A 19,882-nucleotide genomic window follows, 5' to 3' on the forward strand; every position below is an offset into this window, starting at 1 on the left:
GAGATAATAACAAAATATGGCCCCACAGAAACACTTCTAATAGTGACAGGTAAGTATCAGGGCAAGCTTTGAATGATTACAATGTATTATAACGGTTACCACATATGTGCAAGTTCCATAACTCAATTAGTCTCCTCCAGCGGGGCCCGACCCAGCCTCCTGCAGCCCCTGACGGCCACAGACGGACCCGCCCTTGTCCTGGGCTTCTCCTGGCGCATCTCACGCGCGTCCCACGGGACGAAGATCCAAACAGTCCTTTACGCGCCTCCTGGCGCTTACGGATGGCGTTTGCGGCGTCCTCGCCGCAGTCAGGGTTGATGGGAGATGTAGTCCCAGTGTGGCGGAGCCAAGCCCGGCCAAGCAAAGCGGCGGAGCAAAGCCCGGCACGGAATTAAGCCCCAAGCAGGAAGCAGCTACAGGTGTGCCAGGTATCACGGGTGGAGGCTCAGCGGAGTCAAACCCGGCCAAGCAGGGAGGCGGAGCCCGGCCAGCAGTTCAGCCCCAAACAGGATAGAGGGGCTATTAGCATGTCCTCATTCAGTGACCAAATTCTGACATCAATAAGAAAGTAATCAATGACACTCGAGCTATTACCATGTTTAAAGGTGGATTTTCTGTTCTTATCAGAGGGAGTCCTCCTATTACAAGCCCTCATGCTCCTACCTATAACCAGGGATGCAATCTGCAAAGACACAGCTGTTGCTCTAAAGCCATTTTTAACTGGTCCAAGATTTGGTATGCCCCAAATCTCATTCTCCTCCTCCAGTAAAATACTCAATAGGGGTGAAGGTTCAAAGGTAGTGTTAAAATCCCCTGCAACTATGGTCTTGGAGGTGAGTTGGTACACCCCCAACAACTCATCTAGCTGTAATAGTACATCAGATTAATTGTTATGTGATTGTGACCTGGCGTAGATATTGAATATAGTTAAATATAAACCTGTCGGAAAAATGAGATGAATCCCCACTATATCTGGAGATTCTATTGACAGCTGTTTATATTTGCAAGCTATAGTGTTCTTTACAAATATTATCAATCCCCCACTTGCTCTGCCAGATTTTTTTGGAGCTTTTGCTTCCACACTATAGGTACTATAACCATTTATATGAATTTTAACCACTGCCCAAGTTTCTTGAAAGATATCGTTAGGTTCAATAAATGTGGTCTGATTCTTGCAATTTAGAATGTATCCCCGCCAGGTTCCAAGATATTATATTTAGACCTTTATTTGACTTGTTTTTAGCTATAATTGGGCCATTACAAAATTCTATGCTGGTGCGATGTCCGTTATCAATGGTTGGAATAGGCAACCCAGACAAAGAATGAATTAGTGAGGGATACACAGCCCCAGCCACATCAGAGATACTAGCAGAGGATATATTAAGATGAAAGCATTATTTGTTGTTGCGGGTGCAGGGTGAATGTCTACAATAATTGGTGGAGGTCCCTTCTTATTAATGCCGGGTGCAAAGTGAACCTCAGATATCACTCTGTCAGGTTGGGCATCGCCGGGTGACCCCAGACATTGAGGAGTGGAATTCTCCCCTAGGACTTCTATGTGGCTTATAACATTTTGGGTAGGCACCTTTGGATCCACAAATGCCAAATTTAAACTGGGCAATTTGGTTTCTATTGTACTAGGTTGAACAACGGGATTGGGTGTAAGAATGAATCAATCTATATCTTCCAGGGACGGGAGTATATCAAATCTGTTATGTAGCGGTAGGCTGAATTTATGGTGAGTATTAGTCGTTATAGGTCTCTGATGAGGGGGCTGGTAGAGTTGGGTCCCTGGGGGATAAAAATATCCTAAAGGCAGAAAATGTATTCCTCTTGGTAGCATATAGTCTCTATTGAGTCTGAATAAGATCTCATGTACCAATTTTGGATATTTGAAGGTAAGAACAATGCAGTCTCCAGGGAGTGTTTTCTCCCTTCTCCCCACCCAGCCTACTCTTCTCACCATTTTAAACTCGCTAAACAGGGCCTCTGTTACTCCGGTTTTTGTACCGAGCCACCAGGGAGCCTTGTTTCTCAGTGCCTCCAATGATTCCTTTACCTGAGGTGTAAGAAGCGGTTTATTTGCCAAAATGATAGTTAATGAGGTAGCTTCAGGGGGCAAACTCAGCCTTGCCTCCTCCCTATCTCTAAATGCTGCAGGCGAAGAAGTTGATAAAGCAATGACACAGGACTTAGCACTAGCAGGGCTGGATTGTAAGTTAGACCAGTAGTGGTCTTAGGACATGTGGGAGCTATATCTAATGCGTGAAGGGACTTAGCCTGAGGAACTGGAGCTAAAAGACTGCCCTTAAGTACTAGGGGATTGTGCGAAGGATAGGTAGCACATGCCCCATTATTATTATTTTTTAACAGATCCTCAATAGCCGTTATCCTAGCCAATACTTGTTGTAGAGGAACTGTGGATTGAGTATGAGGTACTGCAGGGCCCAAGCTCTCCCCAACAGACTGTAGAGACCCATTAGAGCTAATCATTTTACTTAAAATGGAGTCCAAATAGTCTAGGCGACCCCTGAGAGGAACAAGGCTATTATCAATCAGTTCTTTCAATTGTGCACAGGCTGAGTCCATAGTAGCCCCCCCCCCCCCCCCAAAGTCTAACACAGTGTGCCCAGGAACATTACATACAAGAGGAGCAACATCAGTTTGTGTGCCAATTTTGCGGTTTTGGGGCACCTCGGGATTATTTCGACGAGTCCGCTTCTGCTGTTTGGGTTTTAGGGTGCCTGCCCCTCTCCTTCACTTCCCTGCAGACTCTCTCGGCTTATCCCCAGTGTCCTCAATGCCCTTGGTAAGAGGAATAATGGTCCCCGACCTTGTTGCTATCATCGATCCAGATTGCAAGTCCGTGGGGGATTTATCATTTTCCAGTGGGGGGGGGGGGGCTGATGCTGGCTATGGACGATGGGGGGAGAGTGGAGTTACGAAGCGTCACCTGAGCCGATAGGGCCTAGAGATAAGCGCCTTTGCAGAGATACAGGGTCTAACGATAGGCGCCTCTCTATTAGTTTAATCTCGTGGCAAATCATAGATTCCGCCCTGACGATAAAACCGTCCAGTGTGCCCGCCACTCCCTTGCGTTTACTCATTATGGGTAACACCTCAGAGCAGTGCCATAAAACGCAATTCAATAGCGTGATGAAAAAAAAGGTTACTGCACAGGGGAACAGGCAGTAAAACAACGAGGTTGAGCCCGAGGGAAAGGAGCTGAATACTGGGCCACCGGAGTACAACACAAGAAAATAAACGTAAAAGGTAATAGAAAAATCGTATCAGTACCCTGTGACTGCAAACCAATTTTAGGCGCTACAGGAGTTAGGGGGGTTGCCCAGCCCAGCCTCTTCCGGGCAATGACGGGCAAGGACGGGCCCGCCCTTGGCCTGGGCTTCACACGGGCGTTGCCCGCGCGCGTCCTGCGCAACAGGAGCTCGCAGAGGTTTCTCAAACGCCTCCAAGCACCTCCTGGTGCTGTTTGTGGCATGTGTGTGGCGGTGCAGGCTGGTTCCTGCAGTCCTGGACCCCCGCTGTAATCGCAGACAACTGGTGGCAGAGAGACGGGCTTCCCGCGCTGCGGGAGCCCACCAAGGTTTTTAAAGCGCCTTCAAGTGCCTACTGGCGCTGTTTGTGACATGTGTGTGGCGGTGCAGGCTGGTTCCTGCAGTCCTGGATCCCCGCTGTAATCGCAGACAACTGGTGGCAGAGAGACGGGCTTCCCCTACAGGTGAAGGTAAGTTGTTTAATTTAATTCCCCCCAGCCCCCACCTCCTGTTTGCGTTGCCTCACCGCTTCCTGTTTAGAGCAGCCGCCACTGCCTTCGATTTCTCATTATGCTGTTAACGCTACCAGCATAGATCAAAATATCACCTGGGAAGGCCTGAATGCAACTTTCCATCCACAAATACATATATTCACCATAAGGTGTAACAAAGGTTGTTAAATGCTGAAATGTTTTAGCTAAAGAAGTTTGGTGATATACTGAGTGCAAATCTATAGTAGAAAAAAAATACTTGCTTCCCCCAAAGTGACTAACATATCTTGATTACATGGAAAAGAATGTCAACCAACCATAATGTTTCTGATCAATGCTCTGAGGTTTGCACATAGACGTATCTCACCAGATTTGTTTTCTGACAATAACTTAGGCAGAAACCAATTCTGAAGCTTCCACTGCTGTAATTATTTTTTGTTCACAATGTTTATCTATCAAGATTTTAAATTCTTCTATGTCAGAAATAGGAACTAGTCTCACTTTTTGAATCACAGGTTTTGCATCTTTGTTCAGTTTAATCCTATGTTAAAAAACTTTTAACCATACCTATACTGTCATTAAAAACTTTGAGATACTGACTTAATAATGCTTCAGTATTGCCATTTGATTTGTGCCTAAACTCAAAAATGGCAAGTCACCCTACACACTTACTCATTTCGGTATTCACAGAAGTTAGGAGTCCTAACTTTAGGACTCCTAAATGCCTTCTGTGAATACCGAAAGTCTTAAAGTTAGGATTTTTCTCAGTTTAGGAGTAGTAAAGTTAGAACTCCTTACTTTAGGACTCCTAAGTGCCTTCTGTGAATACCGAAAGTCTTAAAATTAGGATTTTTCTCAGTTTAGGAGTAGTAAAGTTGGGACTCCTAACTTTAGGACTCCTAAGTGCCTTCTGTGAATACCGAAAGTCTTAAAATTAGGATTTTTCTCAGTTTAGGAGTAGTAAAGTTAGGACTCCTAACTTTAGGACTCCTAAACTGAGAAAAATCTTAACTTTAAGACTTTCGGTATTCACAGAAGGCATTTAGGAGTCCTAAAGTTAGGACTCCTAACTTCTGTGAATACCGAAATGAGTAAGTGCCTTCTGTGAATACCAAAATGAGTAAGTGCCTTCTGTGAATACCAAAATGAGTAAGTGCCTTCTGTGAATACCAAAATGGTAGTAAGTTTAGGATTTTGTCTTAAGTTAGTTCTATGAATGGGGCCCTATGTCTTCGCAAAATACCTAGTGCCCGATTCACAGAACTAACTTGAGAAAAAATCCTAAACTTACTACCATTTTGGTATTCACAGAAGGCACTTACTCATTTCAGTATTCACAGAAGTTAGGTGTCCTAACTTTAGGACTCCTAAATTCCTTCTGTGAATACCGAAAGTCTTAAAGTTAGGATTTTTCTCAGTTTAGGAGTAGTAAAGTTAGGACTCCTAACTTTAGGACTCCTAAATGCTTTCTGTGAATACCGAAATGGTAGTAAGTTTAGGATTTTGTCTTAAGTTAGTACTGTGAATCGGGCCCCTAGTCTCCCTTGATCCTGCCACCTCATGATGTCCCATCCTTTACGAGGCACATATATTGTTGTCAAAATCTCTCTTCGTGTAAACTTCAAAGCTTCTTGGAAATAACGCATCAATATAATATCATAATCTCCAAACAGCTTTGGATTAAATTTAGTGATCCTTACAATTTTCTTGAGCTATAATTTTTCAAACGTTACATCTAAAAAGATTGTGATTGGTGATCCTGAGTCAGACATAGGTTTGACGATAACCTTGTCAATCTCCACGTCACAAGGTGGACCTTTAAATGTTTTCTAGCTGGAGGCCTCCCTACCAATGTCAAGGATCAACAAAACATTACTCCAACATTCACGTATATCTGCCTCTTTAGACTCTATTTGGTTGACTTTCACATTTATTTAAATTTCTGCAAACTTCATGAAAGTGACCAATTTTCTTGCACATGTTACATTTATTGTTTTGTGCATGTCATGACATACTGTTCCCCATATGAAATATTGATCCATGTCTATTATAGTTCCAATACATTTTCTTATCATTTCCTTTTTAGGTCTGGCCTGAGCCAGCGCTATAGCGCTGCTCTCGCGAGAGCTTTTGTAAACGGTGGATCTGGAAGTGCAAACTAGAGCTTTTCAGGCCTCCAAATACAGTGCATGTGCGCCGGGCGCGCGCACCATTTGGCAGCCTGCCTGATCACTTTCGCGGCCGCTTTGATGTCCTCAGTGAGCCGCGCGGCCACTGAGGACATCAAAGCGGCCGTGAAAGTGCACACCATTTGCCACCCCCTCCCTTATCCCACTTCCTGCTTGTTCTCTTTGTGGTCCAGGTTACTGCAGGTGCACATATTGGAAGGCACTGTGACTGGTTCGTGCCTTATGCAGGAATAAAGCTCGGACTATGGTAGGTCCTGCAGAAAGTTTAACTACGTTGCAGAAATTGTAACGTTTCAAAACTTATTTTTGCATCATGTTTGTGTCTGATTTGTACAGAAAATTGTTTTTTCCCTCGAACCAGTATCTCAAAATAATTTTTTAACCGAAGAGCGCGCCCACATGAAAAGTCATGAGTGATGCAAGCTACACAACATTTCACATTCAAAGCAGAATTTGGCGAATTTGTAAATGGAAGTCTGAAATTTTGCAGGAGGGAAAAATATGCGATTTTTGACTGCCTTTACTTAGACCATTTTTCACTATTACTCAAAATGTAAGCTCACTTTAAATCATGCCCCAACATAACAAGATGTTTGTTAACCCTCTGCCGTCAACGTCAGCCGCTCCATGCGATAAAAAATTAAAGCCTGCTGGACGGATAACGTTTTAGTCAGCACGCTTGTGAGCGACAATCCACTGCCTCAGTTGCAAAGCACTTTGTATTAACGGGCTACTAGCAGTGAATGCAACGAGTCTGCCTGTTAATGCACTCGGGCACGAAAATAGGCAGTGGCTTGCCTGTGCATAGTCCACCGGACCAGACAATGCTGCTCGAAAGCATGAATGATTAACTGCTCTGGGCGAAGAGGCTTCATGCCTTTATAAAGCGCGGGCCAATCATGGCGCAGCGCCATCCTGGATGGGCAGCGGCAATAGGCTCGCCCTGTGTAGGGGGCTCTGTGGTCCCTATTCTTAGGGGCCACCTGGACACCACTCCAGCGGTCCCCTACAGAGCAAGAGGCTGGACCCCTGAGAGCAACCCTGCTCGCAGTACAGCGTAAGCGCCCCCTGCCCCCCCCTCTTCCCCCCAGGGACGAGGTATCTACCCCACAAAGTGTAAAATGCTGTCTACCCCTCTCCGTCCGGTCATCTTCTGCCCAATGTAGCGCTCCGAGGCAGACTAATTGCCACACAGTAACTATAACAACCAGCCTATCACTAACGCCCCATCCCCCACTCATGATTCCATTGTGTGTCCTATTAAATAATTTACACCAGCAGCTACTTGCAATACAGCAACAAGCATTTGCAATGCAATAGGTCTCGTAGTTACACAAGTTAAAGCTATTGGCATTGTAAATGACAATGCCAATAGGCATTGTTATTTGCAATGTCAATAGCTCAAACTCGCGTAAATGCGAGACCTAATGCATTGCAAATGCTTGTTAAAATGTGTTTTTAAGAGACACAATAGACACCTTTAAATCATATGTCTCATTCACATGAGAAAAAAGTACAATTTTTTTTAAATCATCTGTTGGAACTTTTCTAGATATTAAAGACTGTTCTATACTTTTATCTCAAGCTATGACATCACATGTTGAAGAATTTATGCAATTCAAAATAGGTTCTTAGATTTTCTAGATGTACAATTAAAAACAAGTTGATCACGAAGGTAAATGTTGAGATTGCTCCCAAATTCATATTTCACAGCAAGAACTCTTTTGACTGCCAAATAATCTCCCCCAGTATTCTTCTATATTTTGTTTTCTATTGAAACAGCTGTCTCTCAAGCATGACCGATGCGAGCACCAGCTTCAGATTATTCATCTCAAGATTCAGAATCTGCAGTGGGAGCCTTTACTGCAGGTAAATTATAGTTCACTTCTGGTCCAGAGTCACCTAGGTGACTGAAAAGCAATGCACTATGCCAGACCACATCAAGCTGTGGAGCATCAAATTGCCACCATAGAATTCTCAAAAATTCTGAAACATTTTTTCATAAGATTGGTGGCCTGCCAGGAAATAGTCGAAAATGCGGTGGTTGAATGACATTGCTTGAGTTTCCTATAAGTATTAAAGTACTTCACTGTGTCAACAATGTATAACAGAAGGCGAAAAATATTTTAAAAAATATATAACCTCCCTGGAAATTCAAACAGTGATAACTCTAAAAGGACTTCAAACCTCATTTTTGCCTATTTTGAAGATATGATGGTACGCTTCACTTATGCAGCAGAGCTCATCAGTATTTTGCTATTTTAAGCAACAATGTATAGTGGCTAGCGCAATTAACTGATGTTGTGTTAATAGCCAGGAATTAGTTCCCAATCCAAAATGGCCACGGTGTGTGTAATACATAAAATGCACACACAATTGAGTTTCCGTTACCACACAACGATGCAATTTTATCCAGAACAGCTGCTGCAGGATGCTTCTCCTCAGAAACACACACGAGTGTTCAAGAGAGTGTCCTCCACTGCCATGCAATTTCAAAAAACAACAAAAGCTAAGTGGTATGTTGCAGCTTAAATCCAGTACATTCTCTGTGATATAGCTGATTTGAATTAATTTATATTTGTGTATGTTTAGAGTAGTTTGCAGTAGCAAGGTGGAACTATTATGTGGTATGGCTGGGGAGCCTTACCATGTAATATTAACACAATATCCAAAGATGGACCTCGTATTCACTTTAGTAATCCCTGGCTCAGTGCTGGTAGTGTGGCAAAGAGCATTCAGGCTTACTTAGAGGAACGTGTGTCAAGCATTTCAAAATACTAACATGGATGATGAGTAATTGACACAACTCGTAAAAAAATCTGACACCTATTTATAAAAATACAGCTTATTTTTAAACTAATTTAGACACCAAAACAAAGTAAATCCAATACATATAACCGGACTTATTAATTTTACAGTACTTTGCAGGGCTGTCAAACGTTATCATTGCGGTCAATGGGAAAAACACATGGTGACACTCGGTCTCTTTCAGGTTGAGTTCAACTGAACCACTTGGAGTTAAAATCATTAGAATTGTGTCATAGGTGAAAAAGCATGGTGTTTGATACCAAACATGACTGAATTCACTGGTACCATAATGGACCTGGCCATCACAGGGTTGCCCAGTTGCCAGTCCATATTAACTTATGAACCGCCGTAATCTTTCTCATAAAGGGTACTGTAGAGACATATATGCTTGCACATACATGTCTACACCATTATTATAATGCACACTGCCTCCTGGGCTATAGGAGACCTACCTTAGGGATCACCAACTTATATTAAGGGCAGTGAAGTGACTATGTTACACAGTGTGTGCAGAGTCGAACTCAAACAGGGAAGCTACTCGTGCAGGCTGTGATGGCCGACCTGCAGGTTTTGCTTTTCTCAGGTCCCTCAGCGTGGCACAAATAGTGCTGCAGCCCAGGTGACCCCTTTAACACCCTTGCCCTGGGTACCACTGGTACCATATACTAGGGACTTATTCGTTTTTCTTTTAAAGTACTTTGCCAATTGGTTGTACCAATTCAAATAGGGGCTTATTTATGAGCCCTTGTGTCACTGACGTATCTGTAATTCCTTGCGACATGATGAGTCATACTGTAAATATGACGCATCATTGGTGTTGCAAGGAGGGCGCAATGAAGAGCGACGCATCGCTGTTTTCTCGCAGCGATGAGTCACTTTTCATAAATGAGGCCCATAGCATTTAAGCAAGAGAGCCCTGTCTCTGGGGCCTGGTTAACAGGCTCCAGTGCACTTTCAGATCAATGACCACAGCATCCAGAGCACAACGTGGGGGTGTCACCATCCAAACTCCTACATTTGCACACTGTATACATGTGTTTTCTTAACTTATCCATTCTAGGCCAGAGCTAGGCTTCAACTCCATTTAGATTTAGATTTCTCTTCCCACAAAAATTCAAAATGTGCACAAATTAAACTGCTTACTGCAGCCAGGTCACATACTCAGTGAACTCAGCTTGGCTTTAGACTGCGACATCCAAGGCCCCCCCCCGGCTCCTTTTACTGTGGCACAGGAAGCGTTCATAAATTAGCTTGTCATTGTATTGCATGTCACAAGATTTGTACTGGCCTATCTGTTGACCTGGTGTCAAAAATGCATTAAATATTTTAATATTTAGGTGATGCTGCTTAGCAATGTTGCATTTACTTTGCGTTATGATTGTCTGGTTTAATGAAATATGTTGCTTTTTTCTGCTGCTCATTTGGTTTTTGCTTTGATATTCTCTTTATAAAACAATCTTTTTAGAGGCGAGCCAGTCGCTGCTTGCCCCACCCTCAGAGACTGAACCCCTGTGAGTTTGTCTTGTATTCTGGACTTAGACTTCTTTTGAGATTTCCCTATGAGGCTGACCTAGTGTCAGACCTCTTGCTGAATTTGACTGACTCTGATGCTAATTTCCAATTACGATTTTGACTGCATTTTGCCTTCTGTAATGCTTTCTTAAAGTGTAATAAGCCTTCAGGGTGTTCAACTTGCTGCTGACTGCTTGGAGTCCTTCTCTCTAGTAATGATGCATATGTGCATGTTGGGGTGATGCTTAGGGTCACATTGCCTCATATGCTATGGAGGTTGACGCCTCCCCGATCCTGCGCATACGCTTCATCTCCCATCCTATCAGATATGAAGGATGGCATCATCAGCTGCTGGTTTTCCAATCCTTTCAAGTCTTGTCTATCTTTACCTGATGATATTACTGGTGTTTCTGCCCCTACCCCTTCAAGTATAAATATCCAATCACAGAAGTTGTTGGTGGGTCCTTTCAAAAGTAACCACCGTGGTACACTCGTCGCTGATACGTTTGGTGCGGCTTCATCCAGAAAAAATGTAATCCACCACAAGAAGTTATCGCGAAACAAGAAATAGTTTATTCCAATAAATGCGACCCACGACTGCTCTCTCCGGTGCCACAGCCGTGAATGTCTGGATGGAGTTATATTCTAGAACATCTACCACAGGGGAGATCAGACGATTGCTTTGAAATGTTAAGTATCTAAATTAATAGTATTAGCTGAACAACCAACAACTATAGTTCCAAACAATACATATACCACAAACATTTAAGCAGGGCCAGCGGGTAAATTTACAAATGGGTGGAGTATACCATGCCTACGCTAAGAGGAAGCCTACCATCCAAAGAGGAATCCGGGGTTTTCACAAAAGAGAATTTTTAGTTTAATGGCCTACAAATAGTGCATTTTACCACATATTTTTGAAGACCTTTGCCTAAAAATCCATAAGAATTTCTAAAAAGGCATTCAATAAAATAGTCGAATACTCTCCTGACCAGAATTTTGAATAGAATACAATACAATGCACCTTACAGCATCATTTCCCAAAGAAAATTGACAACAAATCCATAGGAATTTTCAGGCACATCAAACAGTCCGGGCATGCAGAAACCCACTCATAGTCCCATCAAATACTGCCCCAACCACAGCACCCAAGAGTGTTGCAGCAGGAGGCTTGGCTAAGAGTAGGGCCACTGGGATCCTGAGACTCTACAGCCAAGCACTTTCTGCATAATTATGAATTTTACCACAATGGCCACATACCCACCATTAGCTGTATCATGTGCAGATTGAAGCAAAAAACGTTTTTGGGTCAAAAATATCAAAAGTTACAAAAAAATGCGCCATGTGTGCACTTTGCTGTATCAAGGCATTAACCTTGTACTAGTGAGGTGAGACTTTTACAGCATTCATATGGGTTGAAATGACAAAATATCACTGGCAGAGGATGTACAGCTTTGTGCTTTCTAATTTGTCTTTTCTTGGTGGATAATTTAGACAACCATCCTGCATATCTGGACTCCCCTTGCTGCTTTATTCCTGTGGGACTGGCCTGGTAAGCGAAAAGATGGCATCTGACGACGGAGTCAAATAAACAAATCTATCTGCACCAGAATCAGACCCTACAGGATCTCGCGGCTGGGTTTCGCCAAAGATTGCAGCCTTAAAATCTAAAATTTGTAGGTAAAAAAAAGCGAAGGTTAAGGGATTTTTGCAACAAACTCAAATTCTGCCTGTCACAAAACGGCATAGTTGAAGAGCCAGTTAACTAGAATGTCCGGTGTACGAGAGAATGTACATTTTAGTTTAAAAGTTGCAGTCCCTGTGGCACAACCCAAACATCTTGCTTCCAGACCTCAAAACTCCAGTATGAAATACATGGTGCTGGAATGAGCTGTTACTCCCTCCTGCCATCTTAACCTAGAGGTGAAAAAACAAAGAAACGCAATCTATGGAATGCTTGAAGTATTCTCCGCCAGTAGTAATTACTTGGGGCCACATTCCAGTCCATCATTCTTCTCACCACCATGCTGCCTCACATGGGATCCAGCCACATGCAAATCAGCCTTGGTTCTACTCCCATAGGAAAAGTCCAGTCTGAACTGCCAGGCCAGGTCCTCTCTGGAGCAGACCACTAGCAACACAAGACCAGGTTTGGCCTTGTATGTCAGGTGCAGCTTGGCTCCAGTGGCACAGTGAGCTTGGAAGCCAGATCTGGGCATATCCATTGCACTTAGGGTGTCACAATGAAAACAGAAAAGTGATGGATGGAATGCTTGAATTAATCTCAGTCACTGGTAATTGCTCAGGGTGGCATCTCACGGGATTGTATTTTGCACACCATGGCCCCTCAGATTAGACCCAGCCATATACAAATCAAACTTTGTGCTGCTCCAATAGGAGCACTCCAGCCGTAACTACTAGAGGCTAAACTGTTTGTAGGCATTCCTCCCTTCACCTTTTGTATGTTTGATGTTGCACCCTAAGAGGTCCAAGGTATGCCCAGATGGGGATCCCTTGCTTGCTGTGCCACAGGTTCTAATGTATACCTCACTGAAGAGTCCTAATAAGGTTGAAACTAGTCTGAGGTTACTTGTGGTCCCTTCCGGAGGGGGCTTCACCTGTCACTTTGGGATAGACTGTTCCCACGAGGAGCAGGGTTAGTACTGATGGGCTTCTTTCAAGAGTGGCACAGTGGGTGAAAAACAATGGGCTGGAATGCTACCCTGTTGGAACTGGCACTTTCTGGTTGGCTGAGGCAATGCCTTAGCCAGGCAGGACCTGCCACTCCCGTCAGGGGTGGGTGATTACGCTCACCTAATAAACTGCGCACAGCCTTGGGTAGCGTGGCACTGAGCAGAGGCAATGTGTAAATCATGGGCACAGCACTCACAATAAATATACTGAGCGTCAGAAAATAGACCTCACACATGGTGTATGTAAATAACGTTTATATTTAACACACTTCTGGGGCATAACTCACACTTACTAGCAGTACTAGGCCCAACCGTGTTGAAATGGCATCAGTAGGATGCACACTTGGGAAAGATCCTACTCTACCCGCCCCCCCACCCCCAGCCCCCTTATGCGGTGCACCACGTTGTCAAACCTAGGCCCACCCTGGCAATTCTTATAATTCAATACCCCATAGTTATAGGGTGCACCCCAGGTTACAACAAAATCGGAAATATGTATATACAAGGAATTATAACACTTTTAAGCAGCACCACGGGCCGAGGCCACACAGGAAACAACCGATGTCAAATGTAGTGTTCTTTAGGCAAGGAATCAACATGTAACGCAACACTTCCGGCCAGCGTCATGAGTCACAGGCGGTCTGCAGACTGTCACTCCCAAACACACACACTCACTCAGTCAGCACCGATACGTGGTGCAACGGATCTCAGGCACGTCTGGATGGAATGCAGTTGCACACATACGCACACAGCACCGTAATGTGGTGCAACTGATCTCCCGCTGGTCAATTGGTAACACACAGAGGACCCCGGGGGCCAAGCCTTCCTCCACCCTCCAACTCACCCCGACTACCCTACGCCCATAGATTGAAGATAACAATCCCTCCCCCCAGTTACTAGCCTGCACGCAGCCAAAGTCACACTTAGTTAAGGTCTCTGGGAAGAAAGGGGGGTAAGTGGCAAGACTAATTAGGGGGCAGTCATCATATGGGGAGTTTGGTCACCACTCTGGAAGTTCACTCACAGGATGAGAAGCAGAAGCGGGAAGAGGGCAATAGTCGGTCACCCAACGGTGTTCCACAAGGGGCCTTCCAGTACCTGCCCAGTTTTGCAAAGCATGGGGGGGGGGGGGACAGAACACAGGGGCATATTAGCAAGACCCGCTATAAAATTATCGCCCTTTTAGCGGTAATGGGCTTGCTAATATGCCCTTGTGACTTACAATAGAAGCCCAGGTTAGATATACAGGACATCTAACCTGGGCTTCTATTGGAATTCTATAATGCATATTAGCAAGCTCATTATCGCCGGTCTTGCTCATATGCCCCACAGTCTTTTGACCTGCTTCTGATAACTCTCAGTAGCGTCAATCAGCCCTGTTAGTTACTCTCAATACCAATGCCCGTTCTGGGCAACAATACCTGGCCACATGGTGTCGTCGGGGCCCAGGTGAGGTGAGAGCAGTTGGTCCGCCACACTGAGGGCCCAAAAGCAACAAGCTATGAACAAGCTAGGAATACAGTGGGGAAGCCTCTTGGAAGTAAGAGGCTCCCTGCCTGCTACATGCCAATCAGAGTCACACCCAGGCAATCCGGGCACGACGTCTGATGCATGGTGAAACGAGCCGCACCAGACAATACCTCTCTCACAAAGTGAAGAGTTGCAAATTCTGCACCCCCCTGGCAATGAGGCACAACATGCGGTGCGCGGTGATACTGGTCGCACTGTGAAGCAGTTTTTTCTGTCTTTCATGTCTTGCATGGAATCCATTTTGTCTTACTCACTTCTGTGATACTTAGTGATGACAAGGCCTGTAAAACGTACAAAGCATACATATGACCTTTCATGAACTAATGTACCCTATTGAAATAAAACGGGGAGTGTGGCCTAACGGCTCGGGCGGATGACCTTGAATCTGGGGAACTGAGTTTGAGTCTCGGCATTGACGCTGAACATCCTGTGATTCTGGGCAAATCATGTAATCTCCCCGTGCCTAACAAAAATGAATGTGTCTTCATGTAACGCAACTGCTGCTATGTAAAGCGCTCTGATACCCGATACCTTCGGGTCAAGTTCGCGCTATATAAAACTCCGGAAAATATATATATTTTTTTAAAACAACATCTATCACAGTATAATGCAGGGCTTGCTCAAGAATACCACTCATGACTTGCAAGTGCATGCTAGCTCAGCACATTTCAGGACCATTAGGCCCTGTCAGCACACAATAAATGTGGTGGGGACAAAGTGTCTCCCTCGGATTGGCTTACTGCTTGCAAAGACTTGGAAATACCCCAGTATCACAATCTATCTTGCAGGTATCACAGGCGTGTTTGGTGATTTTGATGTATAATTGATGTTTGCAGGATTGGGGTTTTCTTGACCTGTAGCAGGCTGACAGCCATGTGCTGCTATGTATTTTAGAATGGACCCTGTCCTTCCTCTCTTGTTTCCACTGACCTGATCTTCGTATATGTCACTGGTATTCCTTTCGTTTGTGTCTTCGCGTTGTGTTGCTTCGTGGTGGACTGGTAGCGAGTGAATGCTGGATGGCGCACTCTGCCTCAATCGACACAGCTGCTGCCGATCGAATGCCTCGGGGGCTCCTGGGCGGGGGGTTCCTCCCCCTCCTGTCCCCTGGGTGTGAGCGGTGCGGATGGTGTAACAGCTCCCTTTTGTTCCATTGTGATCGCTGTACTTGAATTGCTTGTAATGCTATACGTGAGCTGCTTCCAGGCACAATAGTCACCGCTCTCAGCCCCCCCCCCGCACCCCCGCCTACCAAGGATGCCACGGCGTAGAGAATGTCTCTTTTTAGAAAACGGGCGTGCACTGACAGCTAAAGGCAGGGCCTGCGGATTCAATGGCGCGGCCTTCATGGCAGGGCTGGGTTGTCGTGTTTAAGGCAGATGTCGATTTTGAAAGGAAAGAAGATAAGGCCTCTGAGGAGGGGATTGTTTTGGGGTGGGTGACTTGAGTTTGCGGCGTTTGCAACGATCAGCGATGTGAAAGACAAGGTACATCAAGAGTTGGAAGAAGGATTTTGGAAACAAGTGGCAGATCAGAGGATTAGGAAATATTGGAGAAAAACAGATGTCATTGGGGTTTGTCCCCGCATCCCTGTGGCAAGTGCAAGCAGAGGATGAGGGGGAGAAACAGAGCCAGCGCTAGAGGACAGAATAATGGGCAGGATGGGAGCCCACTGAGGGCCACCCTTCCCAGCGCAGGCTGTGGCAGGAGCTCTCCTGCTGAGGCACCCGAGCGACAAAGATCGCAGCCGAAGAGGCAGAGAGCCGCGCTCTAGGGCTGGTAAAAGAGGAAGGAGCAAAAACGGATCTTCATAACAAACATGTTTTCACTTGCAATAATAAGGGAGTAAGTAACACGCCCTGCCCACAAAATGAATGACTGGCATCGCATAATGCAGAAAACATGCGAAGCAAAGGGCTTCACTCCACCGCCACTAATGAACCCCAAGGGGGCACACGCGGGCTATGAGTGTCTGTGCACATTCATTTGGGATATTCGCACTACGTCCGCCATACAGCAACAATAGAGCAGGCATGTACCAAACACACACAGCAACAGGGCAGACAAGGGAATAATCCATTCCTTCCCATAACTCGCCCCGGTTCCAGGACCAGCGCCCCGTTACATTCCCCAATACCACAGAGGAAGATATGTTTGAAAAGCAATCCCTCAAAATGTCCAGCACTATTAAATGATGTCGTTGAGGGCAGGCTACAACAACACAAATTCACAGCAACATATACCATCAGTAAGGTGTGCTATCTTTGGCACAAAAAAGGTTTATGGTTTTCATCCTGGGATGACGATGCCAGGATAGTGGACACTTTGCAATATGCCGGTGGTAAGCTGCGTCTGTGGAAAGGATGACTACAATCCCTGACGACCCTACAGGTAGCGCAAACATTAACACCTGCCGTCTCCACCTCCCCAGTGGGAGGAGATGGAGGGAGTCTGGAGGAGGAAGTAAAATACGAGGAAGTAGTGAAATATGTTAAAGTGAAAGAGACCGGGGACAAGGCGAATTAGTTGAAAATAATACATACAGGGCAGGAAAAGGACAGTAGTGTAAATTCCTTTTATGACCACCTTTTGCAGGTCTACCAACAGAATAGTGGTATGCGCAACACCCTGGGAGAGGCTATGCCGGCCTTTGTCACCACTTTTTCTGTGACCTACAACAACCAATTTAGACCCGCTGGCAAACATCCTTGGTCTGCTGGAAACACAAACCAATAGAGAAAGCGCTGGCAGCAGCCAATCACTGCGCTGAATACCAGGAACACTAGCAGGCTCTGGACAGCGGGAACATTAAGAATGAAAAGGTACATTTAAGGATGGTACAGGAACAATATCATGGTGGACAGCGGGCTGGGGCAAGGAGCAGGACAAGGGAAGGAGGGCGGCCTCGCAGCCCCCATCAGGGACAATGTGTTGCCACTGCAATGATCCAGGGCACTGGAGGGCAGGTTGTCCTCTCCTGAATGACATGTCACAGGGCCAACCATCAATGCAGCACAGTCTCAGAGACATTACTCACACCAGCAGAATACTCCGCCCCGTTCACCATCTATGCATTTGACACAGACTTCAATAGCCATTGAGAGCGTGGAGATCTTATCCCATTATTAGGGGGCATCATAATCACACGTAGAGCGCACCTGCATATAATCATTTGTTATATTAACGTGAAGTATTAGAATTGGAAAACGTAGTAACATACAGCGTGGTGTATTTTAGGCCATTGAAAAGTAGCATGGAGAATCAACGTGGTAAATGAATGTAACCAGCAGAAAACATTAACGTTAAGAACTCGTGTTGTGCAACTGGCAAACATACATGTACTAGATATGCTTATGTCACTCCATACATGGGTACGTGTATTATTTGAAAGCGCCTTAACGTTAGGTGAACTCGCAGAGCTGACATGATGCCTTCTTATGATAGCAGGATTTCATAGGCCTGAAATGCAAGTCCCTGAATACACTCGCTTTAGAATTAGCAGTTTGAATTTCATGTGTGCTGTGGAATTTGTCCTTTCTCACGTTTTGTGTTGCAGGTGAAAGAAGCGCTCTCATTGGATAGAATAATGCCTTTGTGTTACTAGTCAGGCAAGGAGAGAAGAAGATACAATCGTATGGTTTGAGCCGATAGAGGAACGTCATTGTGCTTCACACATGAGAAGGCCTGGGAACTAAGGACACATTGTATCAACGAAAATGCACCGTTGTCCCATGGAAAATGTCCTTCGGGAAAGTGCCCAGGGTGGATGGCGTAACCCGAAGTGCACCAGGGGAGTGCCACATAAGAATAATTGTAGCTTGGAATTAGGGATAGATACCCACTTCTTCCTTGCCTTTGGAGACGGTGTATCTTAGAACGAGCTCTGTCTTTGGTAGCTCCATGCTACTTGACCCATTGATCAGGGAGGGACTTCTTATGGAGACTCCACGTACTGACACCTTTCATCCTTTCTCCTGGAAATGCTTAGTTAGGGATGTCACCTTAGTGCTAGATTAGGGACAGATTTAATGCTTTTACTTACCAACCCTTGATGCCGGGAAATTTGGACTCATGCTTCCTGACTTTCTATATTTTACTTCTTGAATTAATTGTGTTACTTATTATGCTACACTGTCTAACCTGGATACACAGATTTGGTTTTATGCTGATTCCTTTGTACTTATATACTCTTGTGTTGAGGTGTCTTTATGTTCATCTGTTAATGGCTTTAAAATAAATTAACTAACCTTGAGTAGTTGTCCATGAGTTATTATGTATCTGAGGGAATTGTTGGCTAATTGATTCTTCCCCTAACGACTTCTCCCCTTTGCACTTTCATGCTGCGAAATAGAACCATTGGATTATGACTCCAGAACAGGTCTAGAACTTATGGGCCCGGCCCTTTCAAGGACCTACAAAGTCCCAACTACGCTATGGCCCGGCACACTCCCCTCTACTGCCACCAGCCCCTAGGGGGAACAGGGGACAATGGATCCCAGAGGGCGACATGGCAGATGGCTACCCACCATATACCCTACCACCATCATAAACGTTTTAGGAATGCCCAAGAGTGGAAGACTGTCTAATAGCTCCAACAATACCAGTGGACCAGGCCGGTCCATATGTGGAAGGGGTAATATTGAACAAGACTATCCCCTTTTTGGTTGATACAGGGGCTACAAGATCAATGCTGAAGGCATCAGAAATGCCAGAAGTATCACAGGAACACAAATAAGGGCAGTCGGCATGACAGTATAATCAGTAGATGAGTACTTGACAAAACCCTTTAAGGTAGTGGTGGGCCCAATAACAGTTCAGCACCACAAATGTGGCAGAAGGTCGAAGAGAAAGCGGTGCTGTCGAACTCTGCAAGCCTCTTCCATTTGGCCGATTCCCCAGTAAGTGATCACGCGCAACGTACGTCGTCGTCATCGACAGTTCGTCAGCTGCTGGCATTTGCTCCCGCTCCTCGTCCTCAACTCCATCCATCCATCGGACCTTGGGACAGGGTCGGGCCGGTCGGTGGCTCCTGTGTACTGGTGCTTCCGGTGCACCCTGGGGGTGCACAGAGGAGCTTTCAGCGGAGCGTTACGGAGGAGAACAGTGAGCCCGGGGCCCACGCCTGGAGCATAGTGGAGAAAAGAGAAGCAGGCACAAGCGGCAGTGCAGTGAAAGAGCACGGCGGAACATGCAGTGGTGAGAGGCGGATCACAAGAGGTAAGGCTCAGACCTGCGTGAGTCACATAGGTAGAGCAGAAGCAGCCAGTGGTAGGCTGCTGCGGCTTGCTCCCCCTTGGTGGCCCTGCATCGCCTTCGGTGACTTTGGTGGCTGTTGCCTCTGTTAAGCCACATGCTGCCCACTGGAAACCTTGTTTTTAATTGAA

At 45.4% G+C, this 19,882-nt stretch overlaps 1 protein-coding gene across 1 annotated transcript in view; it reads right to left on the reverse strand.

Moving 5' to 3' along the window:
* The window catches only part of LOC146813818 (beta-1,3-galactosyltransferase 2-like), a 120,896-nt gene extending 105,372 nt beyond the window's left edge, over positions 1–15,524 (reverse strand). Inside the window, exon 1 of the mRNA XM_085610272.1 lies at positions 15,429–15,524. The gene's annotated coding sequence lies outside the window, so the exon portion shown is untranslated. The remainder of the gene's footprint in view (positions 1–15,428) is intronic.
* Between the last annotated feature and the right edge of the window lie 4,358 nt (positions 15,525–19,882).

The sequence above is a fragment of the Triturus cristatus genome, chromosome 6 (assembly GCF_964204655.1).
Source record: "Triturus cristatus chromosome 6, aTriCri1.1, whole genome shotgun sequence".
Taxonomy (NCBI): Eukaryota; Metazoa; Chordata; class Amphibia; order Caudata; family Salamandridae; genus Triturus; species Triturus cristatus.